The sequence below is a fragment of the Psammomys obesus genome, unplaced genomic scaffold (genome assembly GCF_907164565.1).
Source record: "Psammomys obesus unplaced genomic scaffold, mPsaObe1.curated_primary_1811, whole genome shotgun sequence".
NCBI classification, from domain to species: Eukaryota; Metazoa; Chordata; class Mammalia; order Rodentia; family Muridae; genus Psammomys; species Psammomys obesus.
Genome location: NW_026596162.1, coordinates 9,325,027 through 9,338,070, shown reverse-complemented (window position 1 = coordinate 9,338,070; position 13,044 = coordinate 9,325,027).

The following is a 13,044-nucleotide window of genomic DNA, read 5'->3' as shown; positions in this document are numbered from 1 at the left end:
ATTTTTCTATAGGAAGTATTTATAATCCTATATGGAGGCAGACCCATTCTTTTCCAGGCTCAATTGAAGTCATGCTTCTTCAAATCTTGTCCATTCAAAAAAAAAATGATAGAATGTTTCTGGGCAGAGAAATTAGGGTTATGATGAGCCAAGTTTAGGTCACCTAAAAGAATGGAGGCAGGATGACTTATTGGTGAGTTTAGCTAGATCTTTATAAGTTTCCCTGGTGGGCTTATGTGAGACCAAAACCAATTACAAAAGCACTTTTAGTTGTTCAAGAGGCAGTTGCTTTTTAATTACACAAACTTTGGTCTGATTGTCCCTGAAATGACTAGTCCAGCAGCCCATACCGTTAGCTGGGAAAACAGAGCTGCACTCCTGAAAAGGTAGATATGCAGAGCGGGGCAGCCTCCTTCATGCTCACCAAGGAATTAAAGTTGAAAGCAAGTAGAAGGCTTTCCAAAAAATTTTCCAGGAGGCTCAGTGAGCCTTGCCAGTTCCCCCAGATACACAAAATGTGCCTTCTTTCTAGAACAGGATTGACTCATAAGTGACACGCGTTCTATGGTTTGAAAAGACCTAGCAGCTGTCTCTCCATGTTGATACCCATTCCATTCTCTCATTTCATTACATACGCTTGTATTAGCAGACTTCCTAAACGCCTAGTAATTAATGGTGGGTGTCCTGGTTGTTTCTGTCAATCTGACGGAAGCCTAGGCATATCTAGAAAAAGGGAATCTTAATTGAAAAAAAAAATGCCTCCTGTTAGATATTTCCTTGATTAATGATTGACGCAGGAGGGCCCAACCCACTGTGGTGGTGCCATTCTTGGACAGGTAATCCTGGGCTGTACAAGAAAGCAGTCTGAAGCAAGCCATGGGCAGCAAGCCAGTAAGCAGCATTCCTCCATGGCCTCTGCTTCAGGTCCTGCCTTGAGTTCCTCGCCTGCCTTCCCTAAGAGGTAGAGTATGACCTAAGAGTTGCAAGCTGACGTAAACCCTTTCCTCCCCAAGTTGCTCTTGGTCAGTGTCTTATTAAAACAATAGTAAGCAAACTAAAAAAGTGGGTATAAGGCTATCTTACTCCATTTGATTAGAAAGGTTTAAAATCTCCTTCACGAACTGCGTAATCACAGCTTTGTCAATTCTTCCAAGCGGTTGGTTTTGTTTACGTTTGTTTCTGATTTGCCATGAGCATACTGAGGGAAAAGTTAAACGAACCCCTTTATTATTTTACTTGCCCTTGTTGGCTTAAAATCACTAATTTGGGCAGTCACAGACCTGTCCAGTACATTATTAGCCTCCCACTAGCTTGGCTGGAGACGACACTGCTGCTGTGTGTGACAGTCCTAACAGCTGCCTAGGTAAGATTTTAGGGACTTGATGGCCACTTTTGCTGAAAACAAACACTCTTCCCTGGGACCTGCTGATGTCTGATAGGGTGACTGGAACAGGATGAGACATCTCTATCTTCATTTTGTGTCTCTTTTGCATTAATCTTTGAGCCAAAGACACCTACCAGCTGCCTCCAATGAAAACTCCAGATGATAAATGAAATATAAAGAGGTATCACCTGAGTTCTTGGGAGATCTCCTAGTCCCAAAAAACACATGAATACCCGCCTCTGTTGTTAGCCGACCCTTCTCTTTTAGCACTCATATCCAGCATCTGTGACTGTTCAAGTCCCTGGAACAGAGTGATTTACAAGAATGAAGTCTCCTTCTCTATTTTCCAGCCACTGAATAACATCATTTCTTTCTTTTGTAGTCTTAGTAGCTGGCATTATTGTGGCACAGGAGAATTAACCTTTTTTCTGTTACATCATTTACATCTTTGATTACTTAACCTCGATTTACCTTAAGCAGAATAAAACCTAATTTCCGCATTCCTGTCTTTTCCTCTCTGGGACTCATCCATCTACATGTGCTGAGTTACTTCCTGAGGCAGATCTAATATTGTCTACTTACAAATGAGAGATTTGGAGTCTCAGTCCTACTATGTATTGGTTATGCATGCTTTGGGATGAATTTTACACACACACACACACACACACACACACACACACACACTACACACACACGGTAGCCCTTTCCCTCTGTTTGTAATTCATTCATTAATTCATTTGTTCATTCATTAATTCATTTGTGCATTGCTCAGCACTAGATTTGAATCCAACGGTTGGTAGTACTATTGTGAAAGGCCGTGGAACTTGTGGGAGGTGACGTATAGTTTGGAAAAATTAGTACACTGGTGTATCTTGCTCCTTTGTCCTTGGCCTCCCTGTCTCTCTCTTTCCTTGCTACCACAAGCTGAGCAATAGTGTTCCACCATGCACTCCTGCCACCATGGGCCTGGCCATGCCCCCCACGCAGCATGCGACTGACCGTAACTCTACTTAATTTTCTCAGGTATTTTTGTCAGATTAATGCAGAGAAACCAACATCAGGGAAAATGGCCATAGGATTGGTCGGATTGAGTTCTTCCAGCAGGCTTGGGGACATAGGTTCCATTCTGAGTTGTCTATGAACTGGTTAAGTGGGAAGGCGTGAGCAGATGGAAGACGGCCCAGTCTGGGAGAGCTGTGACTACAGCATGATCTCTGGTTGGTATAACAGGAAAAGAGCACTTACAGGCGAGTCTTCTGAACTCTAGGGACTGGTTCACCTGAAAGGGGCAATGTCTCCAGGGCCAGCAAGTCTTCAAGGCACAGAAGCATCAGCATAAAGGACCATATATGAATATCTTACTAGCATCAAAGGTGTGATAAGCACAGACTTCATGGATCTCCCCCATGTGTCGCTCCAGTGTTCTATTTTCCTTCATTGTTACCCACAAGGTTATTTCTCTCTTAGAGGATCTCCTCTCAGGCAACTCACTCTCTCTGCCATCTCTTGTCTTGACTTTCATGTGACAAAGCATGAAGTATGTTTGTTCACAGTTTTGCATCCAATCCTCCATGGATGGAGAGAAGAGACCAAGTCTTTTGCATTTGGTCATCTCACTCTCCATAGTCCCTTACAATCATCAGGAATCAACATATGTCTGTAAAAAAAAAATGCCAAGTAACATGTCTAATGTCATTATGCCCAGATTCTTTTTGGGCCAATAATCTAGCTTTATGGATAGACAAAAAGTCTTTGAGGTGGGAAGGAAAAAAATAACAATAACAACAATAACTCCAGTGTATGGAAGGTTACAGTGCAAAAAAGTGAACAGATGTTATAATGTATTTTTACTGGAGATGGTAGACTGGAATAGCATCAAAGAACCATTGTGGTTTAATTTGGGTATCATGATGACATTTAAGCCAGAAATTTTTAGAATGTGCCAATTCTGTTCTGAAATAGTCCTACCTTCCCACTAGATCCCCAAAGTAAATATATCCACAGAGGAATTACTTGCAAAGTTCAACTTTACTTGGGCCTCATGTCCTCAAACACAATGTATTTTTGTGAGGTGGGCTGGATTTCTGTCTGCATGAACTCTGTTTGCAATCAAAGCAGACAGGCCTGATGGCATTTCTTTCTTTCCCTATGCCTAAGAAGAAAGGCCAACCCAGACATGAAGAGAACAGGAAATGAGCCAAAACTTGGGCTCAAATATAGAACAAAGCTGACTTCGTAGTTAAACCCTCAGCTAGGATCCCATTCCATGAGGGAGAAAAAACATCTGGTGGATGTAAGTGAAACAGGGCTCACTTCTGCTAGAAGCCAAGTTAAGGACAAGCCTATTTGTGAACACGAAATGGCCCCATCCACAACAACCAGCACTGTATTAGCTAATGACATGCCACATCATGACCAATAAGGATAGCTCCTTATATGAAGAATGGCACTTTCTCCCACCCCCAAAGATAAGGTGAGTGGAATGGGAGGGCAATAGGCTCCTCCTGGAAGCAGAGAGAATGCCACTCTTCCAGTTTACCCCAGTAATGTTACTGTATGTTCTCACCGAGGAGGCGTGGCCCCTTTCTTTACCCTCCATTCTGGCTACCACCCTTCAAACTCTTATCCCTCTATAAGAGAAGGCAGGCGTCGTGCTAAGGATTCCATCTCCACAAAGAATATAGATTCTGTGGGAAGAAGAGCTGATTTTGAAATGAGGCAGCATGCTCATGGCACAGCCCTAAAATGCTTAAACAACCGCTCATTCAGTTAGGCAAAAACATGTTCTTAGACCTTGAAAAATATAATCAACTGCAGCCTACAGACACATACATCCATGTCACATGTTAAAAGATGTCTGTCCTTTCTGAGAGGTTTAGGAATGTACATAGTCAGCCTTCTATATGTAAGAGTCCTGCACCCATGAATGGGAGTCACCACAGGTTAAAAACATTTGGAAAACTATTCTATCCTTATTGACCAAGCGTACATTTTTTTCTTGCTATTATTCCTTGGGCGACACAGTGTCACAACTATTTGTACTGTGGTAGGTATTATTGTGAGTTACAGTTTTAATGTTTTAAGCTATCTTGGAGCATGTGTACAGGTTACATGCGACTACTACACATTTTATAGAAGGATTTGAACATGTGCTATTCTGACTTTTGATCACGGAGCCATTGTCCCTCAGGTAGAGACAGAGTTGCATCTCCTTGAGTTCAGAGCACCTAATCTGCATTTTTGCAAGGCAGACTCAGTCATTCCCTTTTAGCTGTGAGGTGCCCTATCCTATTTCCAGTGCTTGCTCTGCTGGGCTTGTCAGTAGTTTTTAGGGTTAAAAACTCAGGCCCTCGCCACCCCGACAAGCTAGGCTCAGACACCCATCCTAACTCACCAATCGAAGGCATGTATAATGGTGAAAACGGAGAAAGATTTATTCAGTATGGGTCTGTTGAAACAAATGAAGGGGTCCAGTGACATCTCCTCAAGTCAGTCTGAGTTACAGAGGTGGAGCTGAGGTTTAAAGAAAGGACAAGCGGTCCTGATGAAAATGCAGTCCAGCCCACCTTTGATCCATCCCGCTCTCCGGCCTTGTTTACTCTGCAAAGTGAACCTATCATGAGCTGTAAAATTGTCAACACTGTCTTGCCTTCAAGGAAGATTTTCATCAACTAGGGGGCTGTCCTGTGAAGTTTTGTGCTTTCTGGCATTTGAGATAAGTCAAGGGGAAAGGACATTATTAAAGATGAGAGTATGCCCATGGCCTCTGCCAAAGAACAGAAACAGAAGGGAGGCAGAGGGGCCAGGCTTTCATCCTGTTTCTCCTCACCATGTGGGCTTGAGTGAGGAGTCAGTGCTTAACTGAAGCCCCCTAAACTGCTGTTTTAGTCTCCCAGAAAACCTTAAAAAAAATGAGTTTATCAGATTCCATTAAGAGAGCCATAGCGGTGTCTCTTCTTTTCCTCTGTGCTGTGTGTCCTAAGTTCTAACCTTTATATAAACACTTTAGACCAATACAGAACACTGAGTAGCTGGCTCAGGCTTTTCCTAGTTCGTGTTCACTGCCTGCAGTTAGGGGTTCTTGCTTTCTTCTTGGGAGCAGCTGCTTACTAACTCAAGCATAATTTCTAGCACACTGGTCAGAATCACCCCGGGGTCTAGGCAAGAGTAGAGAGTGAGTGAGCAGTTGGTGAAAAGTGACTCGTGGTGACATTAAGGAGGCCCTGATGGTCAGTAGATAGAACACTTGATCTGTTTCCCTGGGTTTCATTGAACATCAGAGCCTTCCTTGTTCCAGTTATTTTTTTTTTTTTTTATCGTAGTGATAATTGCTTTCTAGGACTCATCCATTGGCTTAGCTTAGATATTCTCTCCAGAACCTGAAGAGTTATTGGACATGTTAAAGCACATCTAGCCCCATAGTAATAAGAAGTTAATTACTTAACCCAATGCAAACACACATCAATTTTGCATTATGTGCAAGTATTTAGGCACATACATTCAGGAAACAATCAAATACCTAAATTAAAAATGGCAAGCTGGAAAAAGAAAATTGCGAATGCAAAGGTGTGGCTGCTGTGAAAATAGCCAATTTAGAGAAGAGGTTGGCCTTTAATTGGCCAAGCTAAATAAGGCACAATTACTGCTAACTTGATCCCCGAAGATCGGCTCTAATCAAGTCATGTTTAACTTGGCTGGTTAAACTGCAGTCAGTGATCCCCTCACTTGGTTCACTGGACTAACATATAGCCTTTTTGTGGCTGACTTTCTCTTCCCCAGCTTTCTTTCCTGTGAATGGAAGCTCCACGAATTAGGAAACTCTCCTTTTTTTTTTTTTTTAAATAGTAAATGGTGTATGTCAGGGTTTGTTTTCGTTTTTGTTTTAAGAAATCTCCGGCAAATTTCTGTGAGCCCACAGTGCTGAAACACCACAAATCTGTCATGAAGTTAGAGTTTGTCAAAGGACTTTCAGAGCATTCCTGAATATTTTGCTTTTGCTTTCGTAGTACAGTCGAAGAAAGTCGTTTGTTTGTTTTGCTTTTTGTTTTATTTGTACTTTAACCTCTCATGTTATGGGGGGGGAGGTTGTTCTTGTTTTTTTTCTTTCTTGTTGTTATTGTTTGTATTTTAATCTCCTGTGTTACAGAGAGCTGGGCAATTTAACTCATACTCTAAATTTTAAATTAGCCAGCTCAAGGATCCTGCATAGTTTCACAAAACACAAAGCAAGGTTAAATATCTGTCCCAGTTTCTGTCGAAGGGTATCCGAATTCAGAGAAGGCTGATTTCTTGGTTCAGAATGCTCGGCTGCATGCATGCCGGGTGAGAAGGCTTTTTGCTCATACATACGACCAAGGGAATCATGACCCTGAGACACAGGAAATCGCTTTCTTCGGTGAGGAAACATATGAGCACACATGGATGCCAACGTGCATCTGTTTACTGAAAGTGAAAGTCACTGACGTGATTATCACATGCTTCTTTAGTGAGCCCTAGACAGAAGAGAACAAATAAACCAGGTCTTTGTCTCCTCAGTGCCTGCGCTATATGCACTCTCTGGGCTACTAGCACTGTAGAAAATCAGGAGCAAAGTGGCGTCAGATTCCATTTCAGCTCTCATGCCCATTCTTAGTTCATACTGTAAGAATGGCTGTCTTCAACCTCCCTCCCTCCCCACTGCTCCTCTCTCTGTTTGAGCTCACCCTCCCAGCGGTGTCCCCTTTCCAAGAGCGGTCTCAACCGCTCATGCGCTCTGTCCGATCGCAAAATGAACCCTAAGGGAAGAGCTAATTAGTCTATCCTCGTCACAAGGAACGTCTAATAAGAAGGTCCTGTGCTAACTGTCCCACGGTGACTCCCCTTGAGATATAGCCAGCAGAACTCTGTGTTCATGCAAGAGAGACTATTCAGATACCTCGGGTATACTAAGTGCTCCTGAGTAAGCCACCGCTATCCAGCCGAAGCTGTGTGCCTCACATGCATTCTATCCCACTAAGTCAAGGTCTGCTTTCAGATGGGAAACTCTGGGTGACGAGGGTGCTCTGAGACACGAGCATGGTGGTCTGGCCCTGCACCCTGGTCATGGGGACCCTCCAAGGGCACTGACCTTTGCTCTTTCCTTTTCTGGATTTCCAAAGAGCTCAACCAAATATCCCAAACTAAAGCATTGTTGGTTAAGAAGAGCCTGTCCCTAGGTTAGACCACAGCTGAGTAATATTGATAAAGAACTCCGTGCACACACACAAAGCATTCATTAGATGGTGATATGAGGCAACAGGGAAGTACAGAACTCTCAAAAGTACACCAAACACACCCAGTCACTTTTTGCCCCAAGTTGCCATGTTCACCTCCCACCAAAGTTCCTTATCTTGCAGTCTCCCATTTGCTTGGCTGTGGCCTCTTTTTCCATTCAAGTCTTCGTTTTTTGTGATCAGAAACAGGAAGTTTGGGGTTATTGTTCTATATGCACAGAATTTATTATGAACTCTGTGTGTTGCACCTAACCTAATGTGGTCAGCAGACATGCTGAAGTATGTTTCAAGATGGTTCCAAATATGTTTATATGCTGTTCAGCTCATCCTTGACTAAACCCTGCCTTTTGGGAAACAGCGTTTGTTCTATCTTATTATAACAACTTCGGTGCTATTAATTTGTGGAATTATTTGAGAATTGGCTCTTCTTAATTAACTCAGGTAATTGAAATTTTCTTATATAAGATTAAAAATGTTCACCTTGACATTCGATTTTATAGGTTGTGTAGGTCAAGTGAGTAATCGGGGCAGTTTGTATAATTTAAGATTCTCTACCTAAAGAAAGAAGAAAATCACTGCATCTTCTTTCTTCTGAACAATACTGAATTGTGGGTGTGGAGGAGCACACCTAAAATTCCCACAATCAGGAAGCTAAGTCAGAAGGTCCGTGAGTTCAATGCCAACCTTAACTGTATAGCAAGACTGTCTAGAAAGAAAAAAGTGCCAGAATGAATCATTTATCAAACTACTGCCATAGACAATGAGCAAAGAGAAAACAGTTACTCAGAAATTGTGAACTTTTGGTTTTGTTTTGTTTTTTTTTTTTTAATTTATCTTAATTTTTGAGTCAGGTGTTTCACTATATATGTTGACAAGCCTGGAACTTGCTATGTAGCCCAGGCTGGAGTCAGACTCAGGATCCTTCTGAATGCTGGGATCTCAGGCTTACGCCATGACGCCTAGCTTCTATTGTGATTGCTTTTGATACAGGCAGCACATGGTAGTGCAAAAAAGTCACATTCAGACACATCTCAAAACTTTGGTGCAGTTGTATATAATAGAAATAAAGACTCCCGTCCATTATCAGTAATTATCAGTAAAAAAAAAAAAATGGTCCCAGCTGCAAACAGAACTGGTAGGGGCAATTGTCTAGACTTAAAGCCTGGTAACATTAGCTCTTTTTACATCAGAAATTCTCATCTGAACTTAACATTTGGTGACAAAGAAAAATGTTATCTAATAAAATAATCAAATTGAAGCTTTTTGTCTTAAGAAATAGGATGTCATAATAGGGAAGAAAATCACGGTGACTCTAAAGGGCATGAGGGATTATCCCGAATCTTGGTGAAACTCAATTTTCTCCTTGGGAATATGAAGGAGACAAATTGTTCTCACACCATGCTGCCACCTTGGATTTCATCCACATTCATGATCATTTTGTTCTGGGACAGGCTAAATCTGTGAGGACATTATTATCTATCCCCCTACCCTCTTCTAAGAGCCTTGTTTAGTTAAGACACTTGGAAATACTTGTTGAAGACAGTATGCATAATGAGGTTGAGATGAGCTAGCACCACAATTTACTCTACACTGTCCTCCATCCTATAAGGGAACAGCTAACTTTGCACCCTACATGGTTCTAGATTTTCCTTGAATGCTCTTCAAGGGGAATTAAACTACCTCACAGGAAGACCTTTTACCTTTGAAAGACCCAAGAACAGCCTAGCTGTTTTTACCCTCATGTGACACTCCCAGATAGGCTTCAAAGGGAAAGTCATCATGTTTCTGAGATTGTGGTCCACCAACACTGAGTTACAGTTGGCAGAGTCTGGTAGCTAAAATTCAGGTTAGGCAGTTTAGCTAAGTCTAACTGTGAAACAAATTGTCTTACATAGTGCATGACAAGGACAGAAATCTGTCTTCACTTATAAGGGGACCTGGACAGGCCTGAGCACAGCCATGTGAGTCATGGAACCCTCATCTGTGGTCAGGCCTTCCCTGCTACTTTCAGATTGCAAATTCTTTCTCAGCTGCTGACCCCAGCATCTCTTCATCCAAAGCCCCCTGCAGTTAGCGTCCTCAGAGGAGGTGTTTGTCACCACACTCTGCCATCTACCAGACAGAGTTCCCTGCCGAGGCATCACTCACTCACAGCTGGAATGAGCTCCATGTTGGAGGAAAAAGCCTTTTCCTTCAAGGTCCTTTAAACCAACTGCCCTTGTCAGCTCTATCGGTGACATATCTGTCATCCAGCTTCTTCTTCCCTGACATAATCCCTGAGATCCACATGCCTGACCCTGTCCCCACAGGGTTGTGTTAATCCTTCCTAGGGATATGTGCACATCTGTTTACCTCAGATGGGACCCAAGGACAAATCAAAGGATAGTCCCACCAAAGTCCTCCTTGGAGAAGCACTGAGTTTTTTGTGCTTCTTGCAGAGCATGGGTGATGGACTATTGACAGGAGGATGCGTGAGACTCAATCAGCTGCATCATTTCAAAGACCCATGCCATCCTGGAGAGGGACTTCATAGAGTCCCCCTTTCAGATGATCTTCCCCTTCCTGTATACCCTATAATCGCCGTAATCCACTTGCAGCGTGGAGAGAGGCAGGAGAGGCAATCGTTGGAATTCCAGGTGAAGGTCTCCTGACTCTCCTCTTCTATCTCCTACGGAATGTCAGTAGCTTCATCACATTGCCACAGACTGGCTGCCTCTGCGTTATCCTGCTCGAGCCGCCATGGTTACTGGGCCATGTTAATATCTACTCCAAGATGGCTTCCTGTCATGCTCAGACATAAAAGTATCGCATGGACAGTACCACGGCCAATACCCTTTCCCTTGTGACTGACTCCCAGACATAGCCGTGCCCACCACCCTTTCTCACCAGTCGGTGTGGTGTGCCATTGTGTTTTGTCCCAGACAGTGACTCACTGGCTACCTCCTCACCCCGAGAGCTAACTGCTGAGCAATAAAGGGCTGGCTCCTGATGGATGTTTCATTGCCCAAATCAAGCTGAACAGCGGCTTTTGTGATGACCACACAGTCTGCCATCATGTCTGAAGTGTTTCCTTTATTTCTCAGCAGGGATATCACTATATTTTTTCTAACTCCCCAAGGAGAGATGACTGAGTGTTGAGGACGCTGACAATCAGGGCACAAATCCCCAGGTTTTATTGTCTGTCTGGCCAAACCAGACACAGATACCATATACTAAGCCCTCCTCGTTCTTTGAAAGCCAACATTACCCTGCTGTCACCTGGGTCCCACTAACCACACCTGACTGGAGGCAGCACCCATGTGTTGTGCTTCACTGTTGATGGTCAGATGTTGGGTACCAGATAGCATGAAACTGAAATGGACCCTCAGTCTTGGTAGGAAGACATGCTTAGTGTGTGTACGTGCACATATGGGTACGGATCGGCGTGTGTATGCTCACACATGTCTGAAAGTATATGCATATAGAGACTTTTAAAAAGACCTTCTAGTAAATGATGGACTCTCTAGACATGCCAGGGTATCCCAGGGTAACTATATCTAATGAAAGGTGGATGAAAATCGGATGTCCTAGTTAGTTTTTGTGGTCAATTTAACACAACCAAGAGTCACCTTGGAAGAGGGAACGTCAGCTGAAGAATTACTTCAGTCATGTTGGCCAGTGGCCATGTTTGTGAGAGTCTCTCTCAACTGACGATTGATGTGGAAGGTCCAGGCCCACTTGGGCAGCATCGTGCCTGGGCACGTGGGCCTGGGCTATACAAGAGAGCTAGTCCAGCGTGGCAGTGAGCAAGCTAGAAAGCAGGTTCCTCTGTGACTTCTGCTTCAAGTTTCTGTCTTGACTTCCCTCAGTGATGGACTGTGACCTAGAGGTGTAAGCTAAAATCAGCTTTTGAGCTTTAAGTTGCTTTTGATCATAGTGTTTTACCACAGCAACAGAGAAACAAACAAGTGCTGCGGGGAGAGTCTTTGAAATGTCTCTGAGGCTGCTCCTGAAGGGTGGACACGTTTTCCTCTCCTCCATCTCTCCACCTCTCCTCACTGTCATAGCCAGCTCCTTACAGAGGGTCAGATCTGTTCTCCCATCTGCCAGCACAAGGCTGTCCCTTGTCAGCAAAGTGCTTAGAAGTCACAAAGGGATGGCCTGGCTCTCCTAAGCCACTGACAGACCAAGAGTGAGTAAACCTCGATTCTCTTCTGGTTGACTGTTCACACAGTCACAGCTGGAAAGCCCCATGGCCCATCCTCAGGCTGGGATGAGGCCAGCACTGACAAATGCCAAGTGCTGTAGGAGAATCAGAGGAATGGGAAATGGAGTGAGTAACCTCTGTGATGAAGCCAAAGCAGACGCTTTGCTGGAACAAATCTGCCGGTTAACCAACTGTGAGGAAAACAACCACTACTGCTTGTCCCCAAGGAGTAGGAATGGCATTTATTCTTTATTGTTAAATAATTCCAGGCCCAGGAAAACTTTAACTGGAATGAAAATTCCCATAATGGCCTCACCCAGAATCCCCAAATTTTGATAATACTCTTACCAAAGTTTCTTCCAATTTTCTCTGATTATACATACAATTTTAAATTTGATCTAATATATGTTTTTCAAGAAAGGTCTCGCTCTATTGTCTGGGTGGGCCTAGAGTTCCCTATGGAGTGAGTATGGTTTTGAACTCACAGCAATCCATCTGCATTATTCTCCTACCTTCTAGGATTACAGATATGAACCGCTGCATCTGGTCAAACTATTATAGATCTAGTTGCAGGCAGTTACATCCTTTTATTGCTAAATCTTTTGGGTAATACTATTTAGTTTATAGATTTTGCCCAATATTCTTTGATTGTCCTGACAATCTTTCATAGAAAAACTTTTTTTTTTTTGGTAGTTGAGAATCAGTTCAGTATCTTGCGTCCAAATTTTCTTTTTCCGTTCCTTTCAAATGGAATTGTCCTGGAGTCTTACTGTTCATTGTAAACTTAACATTTTTGTAGGTGTTCCCTCAGCTTGGACTGTACACTGTTTTCCCACTGGGTGATGCTCTTTGGGCAAAATTTCCCAAGAGCAGTGTAGTCTCATAGTGCATTATATCGGACAGACTCAGGGCACAGACCTCTGAGAAGAGCATTGAGGTTAACTTGGACCATTTGAGCAGGTTTTCCTACTACAAATTTCCCACTTTGTCCCTAGTAACTGCCTCAAGGCACGATCCTGATGGTAAACATCCTGATGGTCATTAGATCTTCACCCTCTTGCTTTAGAATCCATCAACAATTCCCACCTCTGTCAGTTATAGTCCTGATGTTAATGAGATGTTTAGCCATAGTCTTCCTTCTACATTTATCATTTGGTTTCTAACTTTCTTTCCTTCCATAATTTTTTAAATATATATCAGTGTGGACTGGCATAGTCTTATTT